This window comes from Rhipicephalus sanguineus, chromosome 2 (assembly GCF_013339695.2).
Source record: "Rhipicephalus sanguineus isolate Rsan-2018 chromosome 2, BIME_Rsan_1.4, whole genome shotgun sequence".
NCBI classification, from domain to species: domain Eukaryota; kingdom Metazoa; phylum Arthropoda; class Arachnida; order Ixodida; family Ixodidae; genus Rhipicephalus; species Rhipicephalus sanguineus.
Window position 1 is genome coordinate 94,429,094 of NC_051177.1, and position 16,772 is coordinate 94,445,865.

The 16,772-nt window shown below is 46.5% G+C and overlaps 1 protein-coding gene across 1 annotated transcript in view; it reads left to right on the forward strand.

The window, feature by feature from the left end:
• LOC119383411 (mucin-5AC) overlaps window positions 1–16,772 on the forward strand; it is a 122,229-nt gene that overhangs the window by 14,694 nt on the left and 90,763 nt on the right. The gene's annotated exons all lie outside the window — the stretch shown is intronic.

Below are 16,772 nucleotides of genomic sequence, written 5' to 3' on the forward strand. Positions count from 1 at the left end.
GTCAAGTTGACCCAAATATTGGATTCGCCTCTCCCCACGGCGATTATTTAAACTAAAGCAGAAAGCCTCACTCATAACAGCTGTAACCCTAACAACCCCAATTTTTCCCCACACTATACATCATATATACAGCTGATTTCCGCAAGAAAGACCCTTTCAGTGTATCTAGGTTAATTCCTCCAGACGTCTACAAAATGAACACACAAAGCCAACGAAGAAAGCACGCAGTACCCGAAATTAATGAACAAGAGGCGAAAATCAGCGCCCACACGTCGAACGTTTCTACCAACGAAGTGCTTCCGCATTCATAGTATATAGGCATACATCAGCGCATGAAAAAAAAAAGTCTACAGCGCTCCTACAGTTTCGTCAGAACAATTAATACTTATCGACGTTTCCTAATGACTTCCTGGCGCATCCGAATTCCTGTGAAGCAAGCCTAATGGACGCGCTCACTTTTCTTGCCTTCGCTCTCCCTATAATGCTGTGCGCAGCGACGGTTAGCGTCGCTCTCATGGCTATTCGTCACGCTACGCACAAAAAAACACGCAAAACAAAAATACGAAATTGCCGGTTAGATTAACTTCCGCTCGTACATATTGTTGCACCATGCAGACAAAATTGCGCTCTAAATAAACCTTATCATAGATGTCATCTGCATGGAGACGCATTTGCGAGTACATTATTATACTCAGTGTTATCGGTAAGAATACACTGTCAGTGGAGTATCCCTGTCGACTGTCGGTGACTGTGCGGGCGTACCATCAGGTGCTCGCGAGTGCGTTCAACGTAGCAGTAATCAGTCAAATCTCTTATCATGCTCATCACATATTTTCCATCCGATCTGGAAATATTTCAAAAGAGGGTCTGCAAAGACCATTCTCTGGTGGAACTGACAAATCGTAAGCTCTTCAAGATTTCCAGAATAACAGTAATTTGCGGGAGTTTACGTCCCGAAACCACGATATGATTATAAGGCACGTCGCAGTGGAGGGCTCCGGATAGCTTCGACCACCTGTGGTTCTTCAACGTGCATTGACGTCGCCCAGTACACGGGCCTGTAACCCATGTACTGGCTTTTAGATTTCTAGAAGTTACCGATTCGTTATTACATTACAGTATACTCATTGATATCTATGCAATTCAGGAAATTCAGTACTATCAGTCGCTTTTTTTTACTCTAGCGCACTGCATCAACTTTGCTCATTTTACAACCTGTGCAGCAATGCTCATAAATAATAAAAACTAACGTAAAACTTAAATAAAAAGAAGAAATATCGGGGACACTGTGACAAAAGCAATTACGAGACAAATATTCGCACCTCTTCGTTCTTGTCTGATTAACAGGTTCCAGTGAGCAGTGTCAATCAAATGACTTACACTGCTTATCAACGCCAAATTGACGGGTTACTTCAAAGCCCATTAACACTGCGTCGTTGAGCCGGCGATGACAGATTTCAAGGCTGAGCCAGCGTATACGACGAACTACACGTATTTACACGACACCTGTAACAAAACTGAAGCATAAAACTGGTCATCAACACAACCGATCAAGCTTGTCGTAAGAACACTCGTTAAGCGTGGCCGGCGCAAATCAGTCACTGCGCATGCGCGCGAGGTGCCGCAAGTAGGCCGTCGCTAGACGACGCGGACTTGAGGGCGGACGTCGACTCGAAGTGCATTTTTTTTTTCTTTGGTTACGTAACTCGGACCTCTTCCCGTGACACCTTCGGAATGCGGTGCGTTGACTTTGCAGCCGGCATGACTGCGTTAAAATTGCGAGTCTCCCGAGCGTGAAAAGCGCACTGCGATTAGCCATTCAGGTCGCGTCGCCGATAACGGTCAAGAAGAGAAATTCTTGGAGGTGAATGTTGTTTAGCAGCACCTCTGTAATGACTTTGCGTGTTTTTATTTCGTGCTTCTTGTTGCACAAGGCATCTCAACTCACGCTCATCATCATCCTCCTCACCATTTTTCTCAATCTTTTTTTTTTTTGTGTGTGTGTATGCGTACAGTATGCCCGGTAACTAAGATAGGCTGTGTCTATGTTCATAACCGTACAGTAAGATAGGTTATGTTCATAACCTCTAAGGAGACAGCCGTCAAGCTGTGTCATAGCTCCTTGCTTGTGGGACTGTAATCACGCAGCGTTAACGATTAGTAACGATAAATTCCACAAAATAAAACCCAAGGACATCACTGAGTGTGGCTGCAGGGCATTCCTATATCCGTCTCATACGCTTCTGCAGAGCTCTTTGTCAGGTTTCTTTATGATGGACAGCATGCGACATTTGTTATCACAACATTGTGAGGTTCTTAGCACTAAATTCCCTAGCAAAGTGGCTGATCAGAGCCGCACTGAAATGAAGTTATACCTTTGCTCTTATTTGATTATGATAACGATAAATATAATAATCTTTTTCTTACGACCATTTCAATAACAAGCTGTTCGCCTAGTTTCTCTGACGACACCTGTTTACTCGTGTTCACTAAAACTGCTTTCAAGCTGCTCGCCCGGCCTTGTAGGCAAAAAAAAAAAAACGTGCGCGCTGTTTGCGGACTCAAATGAGCACGTGCGTTTGTCTGCATACTTAACGCGATCACTTGTCACGTATTCATGTATTTATATTGTGTTACGGAGGCGTGATTTTTTATTTATTTCTTCGTCTAACGGTTAAGCAATGAAACGGCCGGCGTAGCCTAAAGGAGGCTAACATTTTCGCTAGCACACATTAAAGTGAAAATGCGTAAGACGTTCATTGTAACCTTCCTAGGTATGCGGAAAGTTGTGTGGTTATTAACTTTGTAACTTTTGAGGTGCTCTCACATCCTTGTGCCGTCTTGTGCTTACTCTTCGGAGAGACCTCCTAGAGAAAAAAAAAAAAGACAAAAAATAACGATGGGGGGGGGGGGTCCGAACAAGGCGATCCTCCGACGACCTTCCTCTAAAAAAAAAAAAAGGCTCTCATAGTATCGGCACTCTAGAAAATGAGAAAACTTCGTCGGCCGGAAAAAACAATTTTCCTGGCTCGAAAAGCTTCGCTCGAACGAAAGCTTGTTTGCGTTGCGTGCGTGCGTAAGCCCACTTCGGCGTCTGACGTTGTCCGTTTCATCGGCGGTCACAGTTTCCGCTTCCCATTTATAAAAGTGGCGACGAGGAAGCTTCCCCGTCTTCCTCGCGGATCAACAGCTGCCTTCTTTTATCATGCGAGCACCGCTACAACCGAGACACCGTTCATTTTTTTTATAACTTTGTTTTCGTTGAATAAAAAGCACCCCTCAACTTGGTTGGGACTCAAAGTTGTCCAGAACGTTCGAGTCGACAGTTACACACGTGCCTTCGCTCGCTCGGCTGTACAAGGAAAATCCCCGTCCGGAAATATCCCCCAACGCCGGCCATTGTGCTAATCGTTCGAAGAGCCCTATAACGTTACGAAAGTGTATCCTGTTGGTAAACTGACAAGGCAGTATATAACGGTGTGACGGATACGATAGTAATCCTCTTTACTCAATCGAGCGGGACTGTCCTTAATCTCTTGCGCTTGAGAACGGGCGCAACAGGGCGACTTTGCTTCGTTAACGTAGAGTTACACTGTGATATGACACACCCGTTTTTCGGAGTCTTCATTTTTCTTAGGTCTAATCACGCGAGTAGAGAAAGAGATGATTCTCCTCCGCTTAACAGAAACAGTTGCGACTGTAAAACGGCAGCACTGCATGAACGGCATCGCATCCGTCGCGTTCAAGATCAGTGAAAATAGTTGGTACTAAATGAGAAACGCCGTAGCTCGAACTAGCAATGGCTTGGAATGGCCGTGATGGCTGCTTGTTAGAACGACGCGTCTCTGCTCGTTCGACTTGTTTTAAGCGGCACAACGAGGCACGACCGTCACGAAGAAAGCACACACGACGCAGTGATAGTGTCGTGCGTGCTTGAGCGTCATGAACGTATTCATTTTTTTTTTTTCGCGGTGTTAGTTCCACATTATGGCGCTTTAATAGAGTCGACGTCAAAAGCGCATACAGGGTCCCTTAATGCATTTGTCTAAGATGACTTGAAGACGAAAGCCATTTTTTTTTCTTTTCAGTCGACGGAGTCTTGTTTATCTTCCCGCCCCCAAAATCTTTTCAGTTTTGCATTGCCTCCGGGATCGGAGGCACTGCAAGCTTTCTGCAACTCACGTGCCCCTGGGATCGGCCCATCTATGATCAAGCGACAGTACCACGCGATGACTTCATCATGTGACGTACAGTGGTGCCACTATTACGTCATGAAGGATTCACAAATAATGGCGATATGTGACGTCGTGATGACGTCGTAGGGGGGCGTCATCACATGATGCTTTTTTGCATCACTCGTGTCAACGCCGACGGTCAATTTTCGGGTTTTATTAGGCATCTAAGGCTTTCGCCTTAATAACCACCCGCGTAAGTGGTTCTTTCTACTCAGTCATTCTATCAGTGACAAGAAAACTGGAGCGAACAGGCCCGGCCTGGCTTTAAGCTCCGAGAACACGCGTCCCCTAAGTGACCCAGCTTCGTGTAGAGCACTGGTGATAATGGCGCCGGGTCAGCAATTAACCCTCCTACCATCGTCGATGCGATCGAGGCATTGCCGACAAATGCTTTCGCTCTACGCACTTCAACAACCACCCTGTCAGGAGGGCAATCGGTCATTTCTGCATGAACGCGGTGTCTTTCTATCGGATGCGCTCTTCGCGAAGACAGCGAATCTTTCATTCTCCACGGATGCTCTCTTCGTTCCTTTAGCATCGGTTGTCACGCCCACGACCTTTATACATTTTTTTTCCGGTGTCAGCCATTAATTTCTACTACACAACCTGAATGCTCAGTTCCACCAACCTATACCTACATAAGTGACCCGGAAACCTTCAGCTGCATAATCGATGACCCGTTGATCTCAGCTCGCCTTTTGCCGCCAAATGCACAGAGCGACGACACACTCACGGGAATTATGGGCCAGTTCTTCAGCATCGGCGACCAGCTGTCTGTTCAAGCTGTGGCACAAAGGGGGGTCCTCCCTACGTGAGCCGCGAAGAAGAGCAAACACCCGGTAGGCCAACAGCTTCTTCATTTTTCGCCGAGTGTATACCAAGGGACGACCAAAGCTACGCATTGTGCGGATGCTCCCCAAGGCGCGCTACGTGCAGTGCACGCAAGTATCTAATTAAACCGATTGAGCAACGCTACGCGCCTTATGAACGGTTCACCAGTCCATTCACATTGTCGCTTTGTTGCGGAAAAGTTACACGGCGCTGTAATGCGCGGTTTGTCTGCGCAGTTCGCTCTGGCTGCTACTGTAGTGAAGGGGCGGGAAAAAAAAGGTCATTCAGTACTCCGTCATTCTGTGAAAGCAGCTTGTGTCAGATGGCTTCTGCCTGATAGATCACCGGGAAACAGTATGACGCCCGCGTAGCAAACGACGACGCCCCTCATTCTGATGTAGCCCTTCATTCCAGTGTAGATCGGCTGAGCACCTAATTGGCGACGTGAAGCGTTCTCTCCAGTCGTACGCCCTCTGGTGGTTAGTATCAAACTAATAAATTAGCCTAAAAGAAAGAAATGCTTATAGTTGCAGAAGTTCACTAACAGCGTCAGGATAATCAAAACCACGCAGTTTTTACCAGTTCTGCGTTTATTCGCGAAGTGGATTAGGTTTGGATTCTTTTACTTCGATGCCTGTACGATATCAATTTTAATTCAAACCCCCGAGTACTTAGTTGAAAGAATGCAAGCCCCATCCGATAACATTTGCTTTAATAATATTTCCCCTGTTCGCCGCGGTCGTACAGTGGTTACTGTGCTCGGCTGCTGATCCGAAGGCTGCGGGTTCGATCCCGGCCTTGGCGGTCGCACTTAGGGCCCGTGTACTTCGCGATGTCAGTGCACGTTAAAGTACACCAGATGGCCTAAGTTTCCGGAGCCTACACTACGGCGTGCATCGCAACCATAAAGCGATTTTTGACGCGTGAAACCCCAGATGCTATAAATAATGATTTCCCACACTCCCGCCATTGGTATTTAATCGACGTTTCTGTCAAGGAGCGATGCGAGACAAAGTTGCGCGTTAGATCGTCAGCTTTCCGCGAAAAACCAATCCCAGCTCGCAAATTGAGCCACTGGTCCTGCAAGTCACGTGAACACTCGCCACTGCCTGCATGACCCCGAGGTAAGTACGCCCTTCGGATCGTGAACCGACGACACCGATACCGTGCCAGCAGCAGGCGCCCCACAAACAAGCAACGACAGGCGCGCTGTATCATCAAACCGGGACCGGTTAGAGGCGCAGCGCTCGCACGCAGATCGGCAGAGCGCTACAGTGCCGTATCTCCGCGACGTATAGATCATTGGACTGTCTGTCGCCATCACTGGTTGATTTGTTCGCAGTGCACGCACGTCTTATTCGGTGCATTCACATTATTTTTAACGAGGGCATTGCGACGACGATGCTGAGTTCAAGGACGAAAGACGGCGACCGAGAAGGAAGGGATCCGAAACAACAAAGAGTCCGCACTGTTCTGCCCAGAAGGAAACGACCCTAAGCGCTGCTTTTAGGCTGGAAGAGAACAGTGGCCTCCTAGGTCATTCCTATGTGAGCCAGTCTTTCAGCCGACGGGTCGGTCCTGCGTCCGGGCCTGGTCACCCAAACAACTTTCTCCTGTTTTCGGCGTCACGAGAAGGAATAGATTCTAAAGTGGAAAGGAGGATGGAGAGGAGATTGCTTATGAGAGCGATGCCGAGTGAGGGTCTCGTAAAATAGTTCCTGGACAGATCGGAGACAACGCCGTAGGGGGGAAAAAAACAGAGCGCCGCAGCTTTGCTGCGTGTCGGCCCGCCGGCTACCGGCGTCTTTCGGTTTAGGTCCGATAGACAGCGTGGACAAGCCCGATCGACAACCACGGTCTGATGGGACAAGCGCTACGGCGAAAAAAAAAAAAGAAAGAAAGAGCACGCACGCGTGTCACTCACGTTTCGTCGTTCACGAACTTGCAGTGACGGCAGAAAAGAAACAATAGAGGGACGGAAAATAATGGACCAAGAAAGAAAGCTGAAGGTAGGATAAATGAAGGTTGGAGGGGATAGAGTGGCAGAGAACGGGTTTTGTCTGCGATGCGCCCTCGTACTGCTGCGTCTTCAGTGCACCTAGCTGCGGGCGCATTATGTGGACTATATGCGCTGGAAGACGTAGTGTATACTACAGACAGGGCCTTGCGGAAACTAGTCCCAATTTAGACCACTCCTTCGCGCGGTTCCTTTTTTTTTTTTGTCGGTAGTCTGCGTACGTTTGTGTGTGCGTCTGTCAGCGAGCTTTTGTTCTGACTGCGCACTAAGGTATAGCGCTGGGCTTGGTTTATGACAATCTAACGGTAGTTTGGTTTACGACTACGATGCAGCCGGGTACGTGGTGAGATTTGTCCTATATTTCGCGACCGCAGAATCTCACGACGGAACAGCAGGCGACTACAGTGCACGGACAGCCGATTACTGCGATGACTTCAAAGTGAACGCGCTTTGTACGTCTTTCGCACGCACCTAAAAAGTCAGTTGGATGCCTGCAATCTAGCGGAACGGCCGGCGACAGTGCATTACAAATACGGCGGTGAAGCAGTGGCACGTGACGGTGAGAGAACGTGGCACACCAATGTGACATCGCCTCCTTTAAAAATATATATATATATAACGTGTATAACTTTAACCACAAATCAATGCTCGCATGACGGTGGAGGATCTCTACACGCTTTTCCTGCTTGTTATTTGGGAAAAGACGGATGAAGGCCCTTGCCAGATAAAAGGAAATTGCGTTGATACTGCTGCTGTTTCAGCTTCATTCTTTAACACAAAAAGTTTTCTGCAAAACCGCCAAACAGACGATGTCAACCGAGTCCTCGTGAAATATAAGTTGATAATGACATTAGCCCTGCAGATAACAAAATATCGAAACTGTCACGTGATTGCTGACCATCACTGCTCGTCCAACGCACAAATTAACAACACAATAGACTGAAAACGTGAAAGTTGTTTAATAAATGTCACATGAGAGCATACTCGCTTTTGTGTGTGCTCTTCTCGGCGTTAGCTAATGTTCCTTACAGCGATTCGTCTTATGCGACAGACGGACGGACGGACAGTTTGCCCCGTTCAGTCCGCATAGAAATGTTTACGCATTTAAAACAGGCAGCGCAAGCAGATTCGAAAGTAGGATTTCTTAAGCCTTCGTAGAATGGTCTTCAGTTGCAGCATTTTTTTGTACATACCTTTCGAAAGCGTCGTCCCTACTCGACGGTGGAGCAGTGGTTATGGTGCTCCTCGGCTGCTGACCCGAAGGTCGCGGGTTCGATCCCGGCCGCGGTGGTCGCATTTTCGATGGAGGCGAAATGCTAGAGGCCCGTGTACTGTGCGACGTCAGTGCACGTTAAAGAACACCAGATGGTCGAAATTTCCGGAGCCCTGCACTGCGGCGTCTCCCATGATCATATCGCGGTTTTAAGGCGTAAAACCCCGGATATTATTACTATTACGAGTACAGACAGTTTTGAGACCACACTGTAGTACTCTTTAGTAGTGCCGTACGAAAGCCGTTTGATTTCCCTCGCAAAATTGCGTGTTTCTAAACGCGTCGAACCTCTTATCTCGACGCCCCAAAACAACGCGACGAAACCACTCCGTTTCCTTCCTTAGCGCCGGCGGCGCTTCCGTCATCACAAGCTGCGCCGCCATTTTCACCATGTTAATAGACTTACCGCATTCACGCGCACAGAGTGGGCGTTGTATAGGCGAGTGGTCTATCTTTTCTCTTCCTCCGCATCCTTCATCAACACGACTCCTCCGCGACAGAAGTGCACATTGACTCGAACGAGTGTACACTTCACGAGCCTCCATTTTAGACGCCTCTTTCGCTGAACGCTGCCGCCCGAGATATGGGCACACAATAGACTCGTCCTTACGGTTACTGGGTTTCTTTAGGAAGACAGAGTCGACAATTAAGAAGCACTGAGAGCGCTTGATAACGATGTATGTAAAGCAAAAGTAAATCTTCAAGAGCCTATTGTTAAGGTTGGCAATAAAAAAGTAGAGTTGGAGCGCGGGAAGCTTCTACGGGAGCGTTATCTATGAATAGTCACTGGATGCTGGCAAGTCCTGAACGAGAATAGCCGTGTGATACCGATGCCTGCTGCCGGCGAGTAGCGTTCAAAGCGAGCTAATGTTACTTGCACAAGATGTAGCCCTTAAATCGTAATAACGTATACTTACTCGAACGCGTTCAAGTGTGTGCGAAAGTGTGTGATTTCGCTCTATGTTCAGGTTGTTTATCTCTTTCGTCTTGCTTGCCACGCCGCTTTCCTTGGCTTGTGTAGTATACCAGCTTGTTATTTTTTTTTTTTGCGAACGTGTACCGCCGCGCGATGATGTCTAATGTGCGATGTCTAATGTCGTTGTGCACAAAATAATAAGATACCTGTTTCTCGTAACAAGCGTGACTTAATGTGTATATATATATATATATATATATATATATATATATATATATATATATATATATATATATATATATATATATATAGAGAGAGAGAGAGAGAGAGAGAGAGAGAGAGAGAGAGAGCGAGAGAGAGAGACTTGCATTTTCAGTGCGCTTTATCAAATTCCAAAGGCTTTTAGGACGACGGTGCCTCAGGACGTTAATGGTTACCTGATGACGCAGCCATAAGAGCGCAAGCATTTAGCGGTGGTGAGACACGGGTCACCAGTTGGCAATATGTAATGTTCACGTGTAAAGCCTCCAAGCTCTAAAGAAAGCTCGAAAGCCTCTTAGTTAGGACATTTTTATTTATTGTGGAAAGTTGGCAGTAGAGAAAGTCAGTGCGAACTCTTTACCTGTACTAGAGTAAGTGCCACAGGATACGTGCAGAAGACGATGAACGATCGAGATCTCCCAGAAGTTTTCAGAAGATGTGCAAATCAAATCCATTTATATTTTGCCATTGAAAGCTTGCAATGGCTATTTCGGGCCCATAGCCATAAGCAAGCTGCTTGACTGTGACAGCTTGCTTATTAGCTCAGCCAAATAAACAACGATCCATTAATCGAGTTCAAAAAATTTGTTCCGGCACTCTTTTTTTCCTTGCTAAGTATCTTTTACCGGGTATGGAACGCGGTGTTAGTTAATATAAATGGGCCACTTCTAAAACCTTTCAATTTCCGAAATCGGGCCTACGCGTGAGAAGTACAGTAACCAAGCATATATTGCTGATCTTTTTATATCTATTTTTTTTTTCTTGCTGATCCTTTCTCCACCCGCCCCCAAACCTTAATGCAAGATCGCAAGAACCATTTCTTCTGGCTAACCCCCGTACCATTCCTTCCTCTGACCACTCTCTCTCTCTTTCTTTGTCTCTTCAAATTCATTGTTGGTTTACCATACCGGACAAAGATTTGTCGTACGTGTACACAGCTAGAAACATACGGCTTTCGTTGTTCTGCAAAATTTCGTGCAATTTCGGCAGAGGCCGTCGAAAATAACTCCTTCAAGAACCAATACACCATCGTCACTACGCATATGGCACGAGGCTTAAGAGCGAAACGGACGAGTTATCGCTTTTGTCGGGCCAAGGCCTATATATTCAGTCTCTCAGTCGAATCTTAACGCGACTAAGCACGAACAAGCAGCGGCTGCGGTTTCGTCATCGGTGTTACGCTTGGAAGCACGCGTCCGACATTTCCGACGAATACGCTCAACCGATGAAAAGCTCCTGAGCAAATGCGAGCGTCTGTACTCAACGCGATAAAGCGTGAAACGTCGAAGGCGCGTGTACTACTATATATGCAAAGAAGGCGCAACAACGCGCACTCTGAAACACCGTCGTGGAAGATACGAGAAGGACGTGTTTTCTGCGCCGCTGTGCGTATCTTCTGCTGAGGGATAACAAAAAGATTCGGTATGGCTAGTGATGACACACCTGACGGGCACAGATCTAACGTTTTGTTTTCTTTGTGTTTATTCGGCGTAGGAAGTGTCACAAAGCAGAAGACGACCCTGTACTCTCCGCGCCTTATAGAAGAGAGATCGATTTCAAAATATGAGTGATTCGTGGCAATCAGAGCGTGACAGTGCCCCCGTACTGAACCACATACAGGAACGAAATGCGGTGTCAACATTACGTCCTCTCTCTCTCTCTCTTTCTCTTTCTCTCTCTATTATTATATGATCACCTTTACATGCATATATTGCGTCTCTAAGCGTGAGCGCTCATGGTGTAGAGTTTTATACCTTGCTTCGGCTAAGAGTGAAGACTACCGATCCTTTCGTACTACTTTTCGATAAGCTTAATGTCCGTGGAAGGTGAAGAATCACGCGATTCGGCGATGACCAGTTATGTGCTCAATTACTTCGTCTCTATCGTAACGAGGAAAGAAATGATATCCTGGTCAGGCAATTACCAACGTCGGCAGCGTCCACTTCACATGAATTCACAGTGCGATTTTTTTAACGATAAATCCATACCAGCTATCTCAACTCTCTTTCACTCTATAAGGAAATTGAGACAAAAATACGGATTGCCCACACGGACATTTTTGTTTCTTCTCGAGATAGTTCCATCTCACAAAGAACTCGTCGAACACACTGGCGACAACGTTAAATAAATAAATGAAACCGAGTACATACATCTCGCAGGACTGCCCACTGCCTGTGAACACGAATTAGTTTAAGGGGGAAAAAAATAAAGGAAGAAAAGTCACAGTTGCGCCGCAAGGGTGAAGCAATGAATGCGATAGCAAGAAATTTGAACGTCACACGAAGAACGACAAGTAGCTCGATACTTGCAGCGCACCGTTGAAGTACGAAGGAGGACACCCGAAATGAGCGCACAGGTATACACAGGACAAGCGTGAACAAACAACTGTCACAGTTGTTACATCTTTGTGCTTGAGTAACGCGCTACAAGTGTCGACAATGGAGAACAGACGCTCTTAAACATTTATTTTTCTTTTAAACTGCGGCGCGTGGAGTGACCCGTCTGCGTCTCCTGCCACACGGGGGCGTCTAACGCAAGGTGTGCCCGGTGTTTTTTTTTTTCTCTCCACATCACGAGGGGGTACAAGAAGAGGCCATATTGTCGTGCGCGTCTCAAGGGCAGGCGCTGAGCCGTGCTCCCAATTAGGGTTGCAGAAGTTGCGCCTTTTCCTTTCCTCAGCCTCTCCTCCTCCTCCTCAAGGGCAGTTTTCAAATTGAAAGAAAATGTAGGAACATTGCGGGATAGAAAACACGCGCAAGCTCCTCCGAGGTCTGCATACCACCAGCGGTAAATGGTGAACATAAATAGCTCGCCGTTATTTCACCGGCGCATACATGGCGTGTGGTTGAGTTGTCTAACTGGGGAGAGAGGGGTCGCTGGTTCGAATCCCCGGTCTGGTACTTCAGAATTGTTTTTCTTCTGCTTTATTTTTCTTTGTGCCTTATATATATATATATATATATATATATATATATATATATATATATATATATATATATATATACATATCCGGGACATGACGGTGACGGCAAAAATCCGCCGAGAGTGTCCATATAATTGTTATCGCAATAAAATCTAAGCTTCCAGAACTGTAGTAATATCGGAAAAGCGCTTGGCGGTAAGATTGTCACGGAAGTGCGGAGGTTAGTGCAGTATGCGCGAGGTGCGACGGGCTACTGCTATTCGCTTCTCAATATCGTAAGCGCATTTTATTTGTGAGAAGAAGCAAAAACCTTGCTCGCTGAATCTTAAGACAAACCTCCTCCAAGCTTCCATACATTATGCGATAGTCAGCACATCACAGAATGAATAGATAGGTAGATTACTGTTGAAACAATTGGTGGCCGTGCCGTAAAGCCAACTTTGTCCTGTTTACCGTTAGGGCATTCAGGAGACGCTTTAGAAGACGTGAATCAACAGGTTCAGCTGAATCTAGGCTATGCTGGTAACTTTTTTAACCATCTCCTCCGAATGACTTCAGTGGGACCTTTTTTGATTTAATGAGCTGTATCAAAGAAAACATCCAAACCCCTTTAAAGAGGCTGTACACGTAGTGGCTGGATACGTGCTTGTCATAAAGGTGTTCAATAAGACTGCAAATGTTAAGCCTGGAAACATACTTGCTATTTTCTAACACGTCCTGTTTCAATCGGCATGCGTCTTCCTTGAAGAGGCGTACGTACGCCACTTCAAGGAAGACGCGTGGGGTTTGTTTGTTTATTTTATGATCCCTACCACTGACCCTTACACCTGCTTACTCCAGTGAGCCATTCTTTACATTGGAGTTCATTCTCTTTCAATCCGCACGCCTCAACTAATCGCTGCTTAAAACTGAACACCTTGTTTCCTCTCGTATTTATTTTACGACTGCGAGCGTCGTGGTTGTAGCTTTAATGCGGCATACAATAGGTATGCCGAGAAATCCAGTTTAATGTCCGAAAACCGGCACTTATTTTTACACACGGCATCTCGAAGTCATGCTCACATTTATGTGCACTGTCCTTCGCAAGCTCCTGGAAGACAGTCTGTAAAGCAACCTCAGAACAGCGCCATAAGCGAGACCCGTTAGAGCCGAACGACAGCTAGACAATTTTCCGCAGAATTCAGGAACAAGTTTATGTTCCTTGGGTAAAAGAGCGAAAGAAGCCGGTCGCGCTGCTCGATTTTCTTACGGAGCAAAAACCAATGTCTTTTACACGCCCCCCATCAACGAAATGACGATCAATTTCCTCGTGAAGTTACAGCTCAGGCGCTATGGCCTCCGTCGCCACGAATTCTTATACGATCAACCCAATCTCCCTTTTACCCAGTCTTCTCACTTTACATCGACAGTTTATTTAGTTTTCTTTTCACTGCGTTTCTTCGGAGACTTTCGCAACTCCACGGGAGAGACAGGAAAGGCAAAACAAAAAGTTCAACATAATACGATCGTCATCTTTGAACGGCAGCGGTTCGATGAAACCATCATGCTTTGTCGCATAGTAAGGGTCTGAGCGGAAACGCCATAAACATGACTCGGCTCAGCCCGTTCGGGGAGGGGGGCGGGGGGTCAAGCGCTACCGGCCACCGCGCGTAATGGCGATCGCAGCACTGACCACAAACTGGAGAGAGAAAGCGAGAGAGTATAGACGGCTTTTCAATGGGACCGTGGAAAAGCAACGCAGACAGCGAGACATCAGGCAGCAAGGGTATTCGTTTCACTCGTCGACATCGACTCATTAGCGGCTTCGACAGCTCCGAAGAAAAAAAAAAGGAACGAAAAAAAAACGACGCACTCTCAAAGGCATTGACCGTGTTTCTCGCCTTCGCACCTAGCCAAATTACGACACAAATGAACTCAGAACTGCTGCTGCTCTCAAGCCCGTCGATTGATCGCAGTCACGAATACGCTGCCCGTCGTGCGTGGAGAATTATTGACGAACGAGTTTTCGCCATCAGTCGTCGCCCGGCTTTTTCTTTTTCTCTTTCTTTTTTTCTTTCTTTTTTTTTTCTTGCGTTCGCAACATTTCCAGCATCTCTGACAAATAGCCTGCCCTGAATGCTCAGCCATGGCAGCTTCATTTTCGTTTGCCGTTCGTAACTGGTTTCGTGCTTGCCGTCTTCTTCTCTTGATAATGCCATTGTTGATGATCGTCTACGCTTTTTTTTTTTCCTGCCTTGAGAGATCCAGTAAGACATCCAGTGAGCTCATTTAAGATTATAACATTGAATCACGGCTCTCGTGGCAGCCGACGTTCTAACATAAATGTCAGAGCTTGACGTCCCGAAACCACGATATGATTATGAGGGACGCCTTAGTGGAGGGCTCCGGAAATTTTGACCACCTGGGTTTCGTTAACGTGCACGTAAATATAAGTACACGAGCCTCAAGCATTTTCGCCTCAATCGAAAATGCGGCCGCTGCGGTCGGGATTCGATCCCGCGACCTTCGGGTCAGCAGTCGAGCACCATAAGCACTACACTACCGTGGCTGGTGCAGCCGACGTTCCAAACCGCCCCTGAAACGAATTTCGTTATTGCCATGTGGACGCTCCGCGCAATATACTTTTAGCAGAGTTCAAATAATAGTAACACCTGGGGTTTCACGTGCTAAAACCGCGATATGATTACGAGGCGCTCCGTAGTGGAGGGTTCCGGAAAATTTGACCATCTAGTGTTCTTTAATGCGCACTGACATCGTACGGTACACGTGCCTTTTTCGCCCACACATAAATGCGACCGCCGCGGCCGGGATCGAACCCACGTATTCCGGGACAGCAGCCGCGGCGCACTGTGACCACTGCACCACCGAGGCGGACATGCGGCAGAGTTCGGATATAAAGCGTAAAATGCTTCATTGTGCGTCACCCGCCTGCACAACCGTAGGCGAACTTAAACATGCTCCGTTTTGTGACGTGACGGAACACTGCATGCACTGCAAAAAGTGCTTTGGATGGACGTAAAGAACTAAGGCGTAGACTCAGCATAGGTTCTGTGTCTATGCTAACTGTTTATGTTCGTGTCGAAAGTACTGCTTCTAATGATGTTCCATTCTGTTACAGAATCAACTGACCCACTATAAAACAGCTTTATCGGCTCCAGCCTGAGAGATTAGGAGGGTCGACATGACGCTTTGGATGTCGCGGCGACCGAAACAATCGCGGAGTATCGTTATACAGTGAACTCTCAATTTAGTGAACTTCAAGGGACCCAAGGAAATAGTTCACTTAACTGAAAGTTCACTAAACTGAATATTCACTAGAATATGGAACAGCATTGGGCACCGCAGACATTAGAGTCAAAAGTGTGAAATGCAATTTATTTTGAAAAGCAATCTGTAATTTTTATTTGGACTGGTGCCCTTAAAGCGCAAGAAGAGACAAAGCCTTCCACAGAGTCTACGTTTCTGTGCACTGCCTCTGGCACAGCTTGTTGCTGAGACACGAAGTCTCGCAACTTTCTAACATACTCTACCGCCTCGGCTAGAGTTACAGGATTTGAACCTGCCTCAGCCGTTACGACTTCCTCGTCGCACTCTTCTTCTTCTGGTTCCGGACGAACACTCGAAACAATTTCCAAATGAGATAGTTCTGCACAAGTGACAAGATCACTGTCACACTGGACATAGTCCTCAAATGAAGCACCACTGTCAACGTCCAGCTGTGTCGCGCCGCCGCCGATGGATGGGCGATTTAGTGGCGGCTCGCATCGGCTATGCCAGTGCTGCAGTGCACAAAACTTTGTTGAATTGATTTAAAAAATGAGCTTGGGTCCACGGATCAAGTTCGTTCAACTGAAAAATTCACTATTCTGAAATTCGTTTAACTGAAAGATTTTTGCATAGAATGCATAAGAAAATCGCCGGGGATTTTCTAAAAGTTCGTTATTCTGAAATATTCGTTAAACCGACGTTCGTACAAGTGAGAGTTTACTGTATTGGATGACGGCATATGTATCTTCAGCCTATTTTCAAGCAGTGTTACTCTTTATAACACTGTTAGTTAAATTCAGCTGCTATAAACAGCTAAACCGTGCAGGTCGTTTCCTAAAGTTACCACAGAAATACTGAACCGAAACGGAGAGGTCCCTTTGCAATAAAACCTGCTATCTAAACGAAGTAAAACTTTTGGTCAAACTTTGAAATAGCTTTTCGCTTGAATCCCGAAGCATCATTCTTGTCATTGTTTTTTTTTTCTTCACTGTTGGGTGCAATAAAAAATAACTTAGGTAATGCTAAAGCTGTAGCAACGAGACAAGGTT